Here is a 14,495-nt window from a genome sequence, read left to right as displayed (position 1 = left end):
ACGTTTCAACTACAGTCGTCTGGCAGCACCTCTCACCACGCTCACCTCCACTCCGTTCCATTGGATCCCTGAGGCAGAGGCAGCTTTCCAGGAACTCAAGCGCCGCTTCACTTACGCTCCGATCCTCACCCAGCCAGACCCAGAACTCCAGTTCGTCGTGGAGGTTGATGCCTCCGACACCGGTGTAGGTGCTGTTCTGTCTCAACGTTCCCCCTCTGATCAGAAGCTCCACCCATGTGCATTCTTTTCCCGTAAGCTCTCACCTGCAGAGAAATTTTGACATCGGTAATCGGGAACTCCTGGCAGTGAAGCTAGCTCTTGAGGAATGGTGTCACTGGCTGGAGGGCTCTGTAACCCCCTTCATCGTATGGACTGACCATAAAAACCTGTCCTACATCCAGACCTCCAAACGTCTGAACTCCCGGCAAGCCAGGTGGGCATTGTTCTTAGGGAGATTCAACTTCACACTCACTTATCGCCCTATAAATACCAAGCCTGACGCCCTCTCCTGCCAGTTCACCACTGACAACACTGGTTCCGAGGCAGATACCATTGTGACATCCACATGCATCGTTGCTGCCGTCTCATGGGAGATCGAACCGGACCCTCGTCTTCCTGCGTCAGCACTTTAAGTGGTCCACCATGGAGAGAGATGTCCGTGAGTTTGTCTCAGCCTGCTCGATTTGTGCCCGGAATAAGACCTCCACTAAACCCACTTCCAGCCTGCTTCGCACTCTTCCCATACCCAGAGCTCTGTACTTCGTCAATGGCCTTCTCCCATCTAACGGTAACTCAGTCATCCTCACCATAATTGACAGATTTTCCAAAGCGGCTCACTTCATTCCCCTCTTCAAGCTTCCGTCCTCCAGGGAGACTGCGGACCTGCTGGTGTCCCATGTGTTTCGTCTGTATGGCATTCCTACTGACATCGTATCCGACAGGGGACCCCAGTTTACATCTCAGGTATGGAGATCCTTCTGTTCAGCACTGGGTATCAATGTCAGTCTTTCATCTAGATATCACCCCCAGAACAACGGCCAGACCGAACGGCCAACCAGGAGATGGAGACTGCCCTACACTGTGTGACTTCGGCTAACCCTTCCTCCTGGAGCGCTCAGCTACCCTGGGCTGAATACGCCCACAACACCCTCACCAATGCCTCGTCAGGTATGTCACCCTTTGAGAGTGCTCTAGGTTATCAACGCCCCTTGTTCCCCGCCCAAGAGGTCGAGGTGGCGGTTCCGTCAGTCCATGACCATATGCGCTGTTGTCATCGCATCTGGAGAAAGGCCCGGGCTGCCCTTCTTTGTGCCTCCACCAGGACCCAAGCCAACCGTCGCCGTGCCTCAGCTCCAGTCTACACTCCAGGCCAAAACGTATGGCTCTCATCGAAGGACCTACCATTGAAGGTGGCTTCTAAGAAACTTTCCCCCCGATTAATTTGTCCCTTTGAAATTGATTGTGTCATTAACCCCTCTGCTGTGCACCTGAAACTCCCAGCCTCTCAAGATCCACCCTACCTTCCATGTATCCCTGATCAAACCTGTCAGTTCCAGTCCTGTCTCCTCCTGCAGCAGCTCCTCCACCCCCTCGGCTCATTGATGACTATCCTGCCTATACCGTCCGGAAGTTTCTGGACGTGCACCGTCGGGGTCACAACTGGAAGTACCTGGTGGACTGGGAAGGATACTAGCCTGAGGAGTGCTGCTGCGTTCCCCGCCATCAATCTGCACCACTCCCTCTTACGTGCCTTCTATACTGCACACCCAGATAAGCCTGGTCGGGCGCCAGGCGGTGCCCTTAGAGGAGGGGGCTACTGTTACATCTGCGCCTGCCACGCACTCTACTGCTCATCCTGTGTCTCCCTAACCTGCCGTCACTCCCCCAGTGCTCTCCCCTCTTTGTGTGTGTGATTGTGTGGGAGGAGACAGGTATGCTGGAGGCAGAGCAGATCCCCATCAGCTGCAACCTGTTCCATAATCAAGAACTCTACAAATACTCAGCTCTGCCACTTCCACGCTGCCAGATCGTAACCTCTGCTCAGTCAGTCTGCGTTTTTAGCTGTTTGTTCCTGCATAGATCCCATGTTTGTGTTGTGCCTGTTTTCCCTTGCCTGACGCTGTTTTCCTCTCCGCTACAGTTCTGTCCGCTCTGACTCTGGTCCCTGTCTCCAGTCCCACGTCTTGTCAGTCCTGCTACCCTGTTCTGGACCCCCCACTCTACTGCTTCCTTGGATTCCTCTCCGGACCTGCTTACCCAGCCCCAACTCCTCTCGCTCCAGCCTCAGCCTCAGCACCTGGCTCCCTGCAACCCGCCCACGCTTTCCCTGGCCTGCACTCTTCTTAACGGTTTTTCAATAAATACCTTAGTTACCTTATCCTAGTCTCCTCGTCTGAGTCTGCTCTTGGGTTCACCTGCTCCTCATAACACATACAGTTGATGTGTTGTTCATTGAAGTCCACAGACAAAGGGAAAAGGTGAGAGGAAAGTGCATAGAGGCGAGAAGGAATACAACGTGGCTGCTATGAAATTGAACCGTGTTTATGCGTGATCAGGGGTGTATTCATTCAGCCAATTCTGTTGAACAACGTTTCTTAAACGGAAGCAAATGAAACAGGGATAAAAATACCTGAAATTGTCCAATAGAAACTCTTGTTTGCAACTGTTGGACTAATGATTACACCCTAGATAAGCTAGATGCAGGCAATAGTGTGCAAGCCGGTATTGAATGTGTCACTGTCTGTCAATGTGTCACTGTCTGTCATCTCACATTTTTCTTTCGACCTGTGTGCACCTACGTTGTAAACTTTAATTCATAGTCTAGGTTGTAGCAACCGCATGATGGTATAGGGAAAATGTTAGTATCATGTAGTAGCCTAAACCCATCAATGTTACATTGAACTGGGTGAATGGAATATGAATGACTGTCATCCAACATGCTTTAATATAAATAAGGCCATGCTCATGAAAAAAAATGTCTTCCCTCATCATAAACGGCACTGACCACCACTGTCTCAATTCCTCAACTAGACAATGTTTACAAGTCAAGAAAAGCGCTTCGGCAGATTTCCCCCATATCCTATTCAAATATATATCGGAATACTTGTCCCAAGTGCCTACTTGGGATCCCCCATCTCTCCTCTCCTCTCTCCCAGGCTGTGACAGGGACTTTATGTCTGGGGGTGGAATGATAATGTTTATAATCTTGTTACATTGCACAAAGAATTGTGTTCCATGTTAATGATGAACTGGCCCCCTCCCGGCCCTACCGAGCTGCTTACTTTCAATTTGTGTACTGTCATCTCCCTGCAACGATGCTGAAATTGATGCGCCCTCTTCCTTTTAATTAAATCAAACCCAGTTGAGGGCCGGGCAGGTTGGGGGCCTGCGCCCATTCAGCCGTCAAAAAGACCTGCCTGACTTCCAGCCAAAACTGAGTGCTGGTTTAAACTCTGGTTTAAACTCTGGTTTAAACTCTGGTTTGTGTTTGTGTGTCCTTCACCTTTCTCTCTTATTATAGGCTCTTTGAGACAAACAAGACATTCAGCATTTTGTCATTTACCATAGAGGTATAAACCACTGCTTCCATGAAAACTCATTGAAAACATAGCATTGGCAAGGGATGTCAACTGTCTAACGTATAGATTTATAAAAAATAAAACAACTTTTACCCCTTTTTTCTGATATCCAATTGGTAGTTACAGTGTTATCCCATCGCTGCAACTCCCCTACAGACTCGGGAGAGGCGAAGGTCGAGAGCCATGCGTCCTCCGAAACACAACGCTGCCAAGCCACACTGCTTCTTGAAACACTGCTCGCTTAACCCGGAAGGCAGCCGCACCAATGTGTCGGAGGAAACACCGTCCAGCTGGCGACCGAAGTCGGCTTGCAGGCGCCCCGGCCCGCCACAAGGAGTCGCTAGAGCGCGGTGGGACAAGGAAATCCCGGCCGGCCAAACCCTCCCCTAACCCGGACGACGCTGGGCCAATTGTGCGCCGCCTCATGGGTGTCCCGGTCATGGCCGGCTGTGACACAGTCTGGGATCGAACCCGGGTCTGTATCAACGACTCAAGCGCTGCGATGCAGTGCCTTAGACTGCAGCACCACTCAGGAGGCCCTAACATATAGATTTAACTCAAGTAAAATATTCACCTTGACACTATCTTGGTCTTTCCCAATCAGCCAAAAAAGTAATAGATTGTTGGTTGGGTTATGAAAAGCCTGAATTTTTTTGTAGGTTACATCACAATACAATATAATAGTCATGGAATAATTTATGGCAGCTAAAACATTCCAGTTTCCCAATCTAAATTCAGACATTCTGGAGTTATATGGACACTGCCCCAGCTCTACAAAATCTCTGCTCGAAAAGTAGTCCCTCCAACCTGCCTTGTAGCTTTCACAGGTACAGTGGAATGTTGGAGCCAGCCAGACCATAAAAAAAGGGAAGAGATTCCCACACATTTGAGGTAGGATAATTGGATTCCCTGGCTATGTCCTGTATGGTGGGCTGTGGGCAGAGGTGATATTATCAAGGTAACGTAAGGCTGTGGTGCTGTGGCGCAGGGACGCCCGGCAAGGTCCGTCCTCCAGGTTCCACATCACTGCCTGCTTGGCTATTCATCCTGTGGACCCTGCAAATTAAATTATGGGAGGAAGAGCAAAGGACATTTTTGGGGAATTAATCCCATTTATGCCTAAACCTACTTCAAAATGTTATAGTGAGGCAATCTTAAGATGTAAGGCGCATGTACACTTAGACAAGAGACACTTAGACATCGGAGCACACAGTATGGTTGTTTTTTGGTAAGCAGGCAGATGTGAGAGATGTATCAGAGTGGCTGGAAATGATCGAACAGTTGGATAATCAATTTGAACAAATAAAGAAATGCAACATGTACAAATGTTCACACTCAAACAGTCTGAAAGAAAGATTCACACCTGGTGTCCTGTAGACAACCTTCATTATGCCACTTATCCAAATGCACACCTAATGAAAGTCAAAATTTTTGGTCATTTTCAAAGGATAATCATCTCACATATTCAAATGAATTCAAATAAAACTCAAATGAGCATTTCAATTATTAGTTTCGATGTTTAGAAATGTATGATTTAGATTTTATTTTGAATATTGCCCTAGAATGATAAACATTTTGTTTCTGTTTTTATATCTAGGCCTCTAACCCTATTCCTTGTTCAGAAAAGGTGTGACCGTTGTTGTTGGTATTTATGGAATACTTCTTATTCATTGGATTACATGTATTAGATCTACAGAATCCACTTTGATGTGAAAGCATCCCAAAGTAATCAAATGACCGTACAACGCATCAATAAACACTGGTTTAGGCGAAATTATCAGATGACGCCAGGCATCGACACCGTTCTTCCTTTGACCATCTTTGAAATGGAACATTGTTTTTAATTCAATAATATAAGAAAAAATATATACATTGATTGTATTTGTTTAGCCCCCATATGACTATACACTTGTATTTTTAAATAACGTTTTCATGGATTAATTTCCACGTGATTCTAAGAATAACACCGTTGTTTTGGTTTTTGAAAATAAAACAATCATTGTAAAATTGTAATCGGTCTCACTGGGCCTTTAGTTTTCTATATCGCATCAGTTTTACAGGTCATCTACAGTAGCTGGTGGCCATATACAATCCACCTGTCACTACAAAACAGGGCTGGCTATACCGGCAAGGTCAATGCATGGATTTCCTCGCATGTAAATATATCACCTTTCAAATTAAACACCCGTCAAAATAAAACAGAAAGTAGCCTAACTGGTCACTCAGCCAAAACGGTCAACATTTTTCCTTTTGTTGAAATATTATACCTAATCACACAATATGACATTTTGAACAAAGGCTACTGAACATAAGTACATGTGTGCAGTTTATGCTTACATTTTTTAAATAATTTTAGTCATGCAAATTGTAGAATTACAATAATATAGCAGTAGACCTATTAATTTAAATATGAATGAAGCATATAAGAGCCATAGGCTTATCGAGACTGCTGCAATTATTATTTGAAATAAAGTTGCAGGATTACCCTGTCATTTTATAAAGAAAACCCCAATCTAACCTGTAATTATGTGATTAGACTTTATTACGTCCTAATCAGCCAATTTACGTCAAAAAACGAAATACTGTTACAACTAAACAATTAAACTGCATTCAACGCCTGAAGCCACAAATACGGATATTTAACCTGCCCCCGCGTTGTTTGAAGTTAACCACAGTAGGCTACACTGCGTAGTGTGATCCTCTCGGCATTGCAGATAAACACTGCCCCCTGCTGATCAATACAAATACAAGGAGGATTCAAAAATGTCTTCAAAAAATCTGATTATTTGCACATTCTACATTAATTCATACATTACTACACAAATTAATACATTTCCATACACAGAAGCTTCGGAAGCATTCAATAAAATAAAAAACATAAATCAAGAACATATACCAAGTATAATTTCCCCTATAAATCACATTGTTGTTTGTGGAACAACAATATGACTGCAACATACATTTCAGCCTGTCAATAAGAGTAAAACCTAATGTGATGAGGCTTATATACTGACATATCAGTATTGCATGTCTCACAAACTTGGAGGAGTATTGTAAAAGATAGGATGGGGTATACTAGTGTAAGCATATTGCCTATAGTAAGTTTGAATCTCAGGAAGGCCTATCACAGAATTCAAAGTTGTTAATTCCAAAACTCTATATTTAAAAAAAGCTATATTTTAACATTCTATATATTTGAATAAAAATCATGCTAGACTAGAGAAGAGGACAACATTTTAAAAAAGACATACTGTACACACGTTCCAGGGAGGGCTGTGGCCGTAAATGGTCCTATAGCCTGATTACCTGACAGGTCCTTCACTGTCCTCCTCATCAGGAGCAGCACAGACCTCAGCCAGGACTAACAGGCCACAACACTGAGTCTGTCTCTTCTCCCTGGTTACACATCTCCCCCACCCAATGCAAACAAACACAACATGCACAGTAAACAGGATATTGACACACACACACACACACACACACACACACACACACACACACACACACACACACACACACACACACACACACACACACACACACACACACACACACACACACACACACACACACACACACACACACACACACACACACACACACACAAACAATACCACACACTTGCACACTCCTCAGTACACCCCAATGTCCTGCTTGGCCCTGCCATTATCCCCTCCTCTACTCCAAACACACCGTTTTCATTTCAAAGCTCTGATTAGCTGATGATTGCATGACAGCCGCCGACCAGGTTCCCTTTTCGACAGGCTCCCAGACTGCAACTCAATCATGCCCAATTAGTGGGTCCCCAAACACTCTCTCTTATTAGAGGACTCATAATCGACTCATTGTGTCCTGATTTGGCAAATAAATCACTCTGGAGGTCTCTCTCTCTTCTCCCTCTCTCTCTCTTTTTCACTCTCTCTTTTCTCCCCTCTCTCTCTCGTCTCTCCCCCTCTCTCTCTCTCTCTCTCACTCACTCTAACCCCCCCCCCCCTCCTCCCCTCTTTTCCTTGTCCAGGGGTTCAGTGACAACATTTTCAGGCAAGCTTTTCATTGGAGCTGACAGTTTGAGCTACACTGCAGGACTCCTTTTTTTATTACCCAGAAGAATGAAGAATCATTTAGCGGCGAAGGCATGCAGCATGCGGGTGTCCTTGTCCTACAAGGTTAAGAATCCATTCCGTCTGGACAAGAAAGGAGTGAATTAAAATAAATGACGGCCAGATATTTATTGCGAGTTTGTAGATGAAGCTAAGTCACTCCAGTGGACAAGCGGGTGCTGCCAATCGCTCAGTGTCACCGCATGACCTGTTAGCTCTTTCTGCGTGGCACAAGGGAATAACGCTGAATGTCACATCATTCCTCTCCTGCTTATATATATTTTTTTATATATATTGTTGTATACTGTATATAAATGCATCTGTTGCGGACAGTAGGGGATAGACGTCAAATGAGAGAGCAAGGCATATGAAATGATCCAGTGCTGGATGCTAAAAATATTAGTCATTTGATTGAAAGAAGAGAAACCCTGAGAAATGGATGCTTGGTAGACAGACAACACTAGCAGCTGACTCAGACAACAAGATCTCGAATGAAGAGGACGGATGGGATACAAGAGGACCCTTGAAACTGTCCATTCATTCATACAACATTCCACAAACTCCCAGCAGAAATCTGTATGTGAGCCTCAGATCTCAGCACAAGGGTATAACAGCCTAATTAATTAAGTGGACTATGATGAAGTAGATAGTGGAAAGATGTCCGGTGCCAAGGAAAAAAATACGGTTTTCACACAGGTGTTTCCACACAGTGATCATGTGCTATGTTCACAGAGAGTTGTGTTCTGTACAGGCCTCAAGATGAACTACTATGAACATGGAACAGAAATGAATCACTGCACTTCATAGGCTCTGTGGGGTCTACTGGGTGGAGCTCCAGGGGCATGAGGAGCAGGCAGGAGGTCTATGAAGTGATGGACTTACAGGGAACCACCTAACTCTGTGATGTAGTGGACTCAGAACCCCTAGCCTACAAAGTGGACTCAGTGGTCTCCCACTGTCATTCTGAGCCTGGTTATTGGGCTCATATGGCTTCTGCCAGTACTGTGGATTTGAGCATGCCCAGTGGGCTCTCAGAGGGCTCTGTGAAGTAACCTCTGGATTGTACGTACAGTGACTGACAGTACAGTAGCCCTCAACAAGGTGTTGCTGGGTGGCTGTGCATGTTCAGATGTCCCTCGCATACCTTAACATGATGATTACTGTCACTTGCTTTTCACTGTGTCCAAATCATACAGCAGAGCACAGTCCTCATCATAGGAGACTTTCTTTACTGTAACCATTTGACTCTTATACAGGGTTGGGGAGTAACTGATTACACGTAAGCAGTTACATGTAATCTGATTACAGAAAATCTAACTGTAGTCAGTTACATTACCAGCTAAAATATCGTAATCAGATTACAGATACTTTTGAAAAACTAGATGATTATTTCTTGGTTTACTTTTAAATTCAGAAAGGATGTTTGCGAAAAAATACATTATGGCACCGTACTGTTGTCTCAATGATATTCAGTTCAGCATTGAAAAAAGGCGCACGTTTAGGTTTGTTCCACCTGAGCAAATCTAACCACAAGTAAGAGAACACTATGATGACATGCCAAATGCATCTGATGGATCCTTTATGTTACTGATTACAATTTTGGACAGGTAACTAGTAACTGTAATGGATTACAAACAGAAAGTAACCTACCCAACTCTGCTTTTAGGCATGTGTGTCTCTCTTAACTTTGAACTAAAGAATTCCCCACAACTCTCTCTCCCACCCACCACTATCCTCTCCTCCTTCATCCTTTACCTGGTGCTGTGTGTACTGAGGATGTCTATGTGTGTGTGGTGGTCATTAGTCTCTGTATACAAGGTAAAAGGAAACTTCCTGGCCAGCTGGTGTGTGACGTGGGGTGCAGCGTGGTGTGGTCTGCCACTGTGACCCCCACGGATGAACCACTGAGGCCTGGTGCCCCCCTCCCTCCGGCAAGCCTATGAGACCACCACAGGCACTCAGCAGATGGAGTCTCCAGCTCTCCTCTCCCTCTTCCACAGGCAGGCAAGGAGGCTGGGGCTGGGACTGGCCTAACTAACCTCCGTCACAGATGGCAGAAGAAGCCTGGGCCTCCAGTGGAGCCCTGCTGGGGAGGTGCTGTGCTGCAGCAGGTGTGATCTCAGCTCCTCTCTCTCCCCCCTGTCAGCACCTCAGTGGTGGAGCGCACACTCTGCATTCTCTCTTCCTGTCCTCACTCCTCTTCACTTAGACACCGTCTGTGCTGAGGTAACACAACCACATCCTCCCCCTCACTAACCAAAGACATGTCCACTACACTACAGTCCATAGCACAGCAGTTTCACATCTCTGTAGATCCAGATATTCTGACAAATCACTTTTTATCATTCACTAACATAATGAAATAGAGGTTACTGACAGGTGACTCTGACTGACTCTGGCTGTGGACTGAATTGGATATAACACATGAAGCATGAGGTATGGTGAATAATATGAAGTACCAAGATCAAAAGTACAACAACCAAAGTAGATGTTTTTGCCCATTTGAGGGCAAATTGTTTCAGTCTGTTGACTCAGGTGTTTTTTTTACTGCTGGAGAAAAGCTCTCCACCTGACCTCACCACTGCCATGGGGCCTGGCCCACACTACCACTCTCCCTTCCATCAGCCCCTTCTTTATCACCAGCAGCTTCAAGACAAACAGGTTGTGCTACAGGTTCACACGTCTGCAGCCAGCGTTCTCCGTGATGGAGAGGGTTTATAGGGGGTGCCACCGCACCGCACAGCCGAGTCCCTCACCTTGAACTGTCCCTGTCCACAAGGCCTCAGTGAACCCTATCCCCTGCCCCCCGGCCTCCCCAGCGCCCTGGCCACTCCGACTGCCGCTGAGTTATTATCATAATTTCCCAGAGAGGCATTGCAGGGCCTCCACAGCGTGAGTCGCCCGTGTTTTACAGAATGTTTTGTGTTTTATTGCCTTTGAGTCACTCGTAGGCCAGTGGAGAGGGCCCACAAAGATAAGAAAACCACTCATGTGAAAAATGAAGGGCCTCGCGTCCTGGACTGAGAGGAGAAAAGACGAAATAATAAAATACATGACAAATGTGGATCCTGACTGTATTTCATGTCCCCCCCAACCTATAAAAAAAAATATGAGGAAAAAGAGGAAAATAATAATAATGAATTCAGCCAATTTCTGCGTTACAAAAAGATCATACGCCTTTTTCTTGGTTGGTTTGTACTTGAAAAAACCTCCCATGAACGCCACCCTCCCCTCTCCCCCGACTACCGAGCCCTTTGACAACCTGACACCCGTAAGATGCCCAGGGGCATTCCAAGCTGCCCGCCGTCCTAGTCATTTCATGTCCAAGCCCACCTGGGGTAAACTAAAAAAGGACTAAGAGCAAGAGAATATTAACAAAAAAGGAGAGAAAAAAAACAGCACGGTCAAAACTGAAAACCCTTTCCCAACTCACACAACTTTGGACTCTTAAATTTAAAGCTTTGTCTTTAATGTGGTCAGGAGAGCCCCGCCCCTCAAAGCCCCCCTGTAGTTCCGCAGTATAAAGGTGCAGCATATTTAATGGAAAATAAAACATCTGTTTAATCTATTACTTTCAAAGGCAAATCCCCTTTTGATCAAAGAATGATATTGATCTGCCTGCCTCAGTTCTATGATGGGGATTTCTCTTTCAAACTTGAAATATCATCAAGTCTTTGTGGCAAATCAATACAGGGGCTAAACAGCTCTACTTTTTCAAGTCATTTTCAAAGTGCACTGAAACTATTTGAATATGGTTGCATTTGCATTTACTTCCACAATATAAAATCTACATTCAGGTTGCCTATGTAAACAGAACGTATGTAGTGCAGTCGACATTTGCCCTAGAGTTAAAACATTGCTAATGTTTCATCCTACATAGAGAAGCCTACAAAGTATAATAATGAACAGACTCAGGGTCTGATGATTTATTTACTGCATCTCTGGAATAATCAAACCAGATCACTCATCAGAGAAGCTGGACATCCAGGCTTGGCTTATAGCACCTGACTCAGCCTGTAAACCCCTGACCAGGCCAGTGACTGACTGAGGGCCTGTGACAGGCCAGTGACTGACTGAGGGCCTGTGACAGGCCAGACACGTGGCCCCTGGTGGAACGAGCAGGTCAGTTCCTAATATCCCGTGAGCATTGGCGTGTCTGTCCTCACCCGTCACTCTGTGTGTGAGGGGCCCCGGCTGAAGGCTCGGGATATCTTCACATCTCCTCATTTTCGTAACACTTTAATTACACATCAGCATATTGCTTTTGGGCCATATGGAAGGCAGATAATGAGACTAGATAAAATGTATAAACTTCTGTCAACACCACAGCATATTTGGGGTAGTTGGAAGCATATTATCTCTATTTCAACTTCCAATTATCAAAATACATTAAGACAAACCTGTCATCCCCGAGTAGGGAAAAACCATGTTTTTAGGAGACCTTGGTCCATTTCTATTAAAACTGTTTTACTTCCCCTGTTTGTTTTCTTTGCCAGAAAGTGAAAAGTCATTTCCACACAGGGGGTCATTTCCACACAGGGAGCCATTCCCACACAGGGAGTCATTTCCACACAGGGAGACATTTCCACACAGGGAGACATTTCCACACAGGGAGTCATTTCTACACAGGGAGTCATTTCCACACAGGGAGTCATTTCCACACAGGGAGTCATTTCCACACAGGGAGTCATTTCTACACAGGGAGTCATTTCTACACAGGGAGTCATTTCCACACAGGGAGTCATTTCCACACAGGGAGTCATTTCTACACAGGGAGTCATTTAAAAACCCAGATAAAGGACCCAGTAAACTTGGCGTCCTCTCAAGGTTTTACAGTTGGACTTAAAAAATATAAAAAAACTTCCATAAAAAATAACCATTGTAGATTCACATGAGAAACAACTTCTACTAAATAAATACCGGATGAGAACATCAGTTTTAGATAAAAACTTCTGATGAAAGAGCTACAACATTTTATATGGGACCCTGACAAATGATAAGAGTTCAACCTAAGAGTTCTTTATTCCATTGAGCTGCAATAAGGATATCATATTCCACATTAAATACTGGTCAGAGGATCCCACTAAAATAATACATTCATAAAAAAATCCCCATCACTCCCCCCAAAAATGATGACCTCAAACAAAATGAGACCTTATCCTCTAAATAGCTCCCTACATTTGATCAGAGGCATACAAATAAGTCTCTGCTCACCTCTCCGTGACACTGTGTTCTTCTGGAGCCAAATACATCTACACTGCAAGGAGCTCTAGGAGCAAGGGCCGTCTCTCTTCGTACAAATAACGTATGTGTTACAGATGGTTTGACGTGATTAAATTCTGTGCGCCCAGCTACCGAGAGGTCATTCTGAGCCTTGCTGCAGCATCGGGATATAAGAGAGAGGAAGAGAGATGGAGCGAAAGAGAGAGGGAGGGGGAGCATGAGAGCGGAAAGAGGAGAGTATGAGGGACAGAGAGAGGTCACTTTGAGGAGCTGGATGCAGGCACATGCCAAACAGCGTCTCCTCTCTCTCTCTAATCCCCACTATGATCCACTGGTGTTCTGGCCAATCGTCTGAGACAGGCCACAACCCGTGATCACTGCGGCCTAATCTGGGTCCTCCGCCCGCGAGCCGTCCACCTCAAACGCCAGCAGCCTGGCGCCAGCAGAGGAGTGGCAGGCGCGGCCATCTCCAGAGAGACAGCTAGAGGTTGTCTCTACATGGATGGGCACTTCGCAGCTCTGCGGGGGTGGGAGGAAGGGGCAACACGGCAGCTGCTCAGGGCATATGGGCAGAATTCATTAAGGCTGGCTAAATAAGCCAATTGTGGAGAGACTGTACTGTGTGTGAATGTTGGAGAGAGAGAGTGTGAGGGAAAGAGCGAGATGGAAGAGAGGGAGACCTCTCGTTACAGTAATTCTGAACTCTGGGCATTAACTTTGGTACTTTCCGTTTCTGTAATACCCATGAAGACTGATTTGAGGACTACCAAGTAACTGGCTGAATGGTTATCTATGTGTGACTGGAGATAATTGAGCTGTGAAGATTGTGTGTCCGCCAGGCCTTTGGTGTGTATCCACAAGTGTCATGAGACCGCTCTCCGCTTCAGGTAGAAATACACCTAATCACAGTCTGTAAATGTTAAACCTGTTTACCCAATAGCAGTGTGGCTTCGGAGGCCTGCGTCTTTATTCACACACATGAACCAGACTACTCTGAGTGAAGACATATTTCTCTGACAAGGCATAAACACACACTGACACATACTAAACATGTGTGTGCAAACTATGACTATCTAAGGTATAAATTATTTCTGATATATTAATGGCAGAGGACATAAACCATGAGAACTTCTTAGCTACTAACAATCAGTATTATTTTGCACCAGACCCATGCGCAGGCCAATAGGCATGTACAGTGCATTCGAAAAGTATTCATACCCCTTGACTTTTTCCACATTTTCTTACGTTACAGCCTTATTCTAAAATGGATTACATTGCATTTCCCCTCATCAATCTACACACAATACCCCATAATGACAAATATGACATTTACATAACTATTCAGACCCTATATCTAGTACTTTGTTGAAGCATCTTTGGCAGCGATTACAGCTTCACGTTGTTTTGGGTATGATGCTACAAGCTTGGCACACTTGTATTTGGGGAGTTTCTTCCATTCTTCTCAGCAGATTCTCTCAAGCTCTGTCAGGTTGGATGTGGAGCTTCGCTGCACCGCTATTTTCAGGTCTCCAGAGATGTTTGATCGTGTTCAAGTCCGGGCTCTGACTGGGCCACTCAAGGACATTCAGAGACT

Source organism: Salvelinus alpinus, chromosome 25, assembly GCF_045679555.1.
Source record: "Salvelinus alpinus chromosome 25, SLU_Salpinus.1, whole genome shotgun sequence".
Lineage (NCBI taxonomy): Eukaryota > Metazoa > Chordata > Actinopteri > Salmoniformes > Salmonidae > Salvelinus > Salvelinus alpinus.
The sequence above is the reverse complement of the archived record's forward strand: the minus strand, read 5'-3'. Positions refer to the sequence as shown.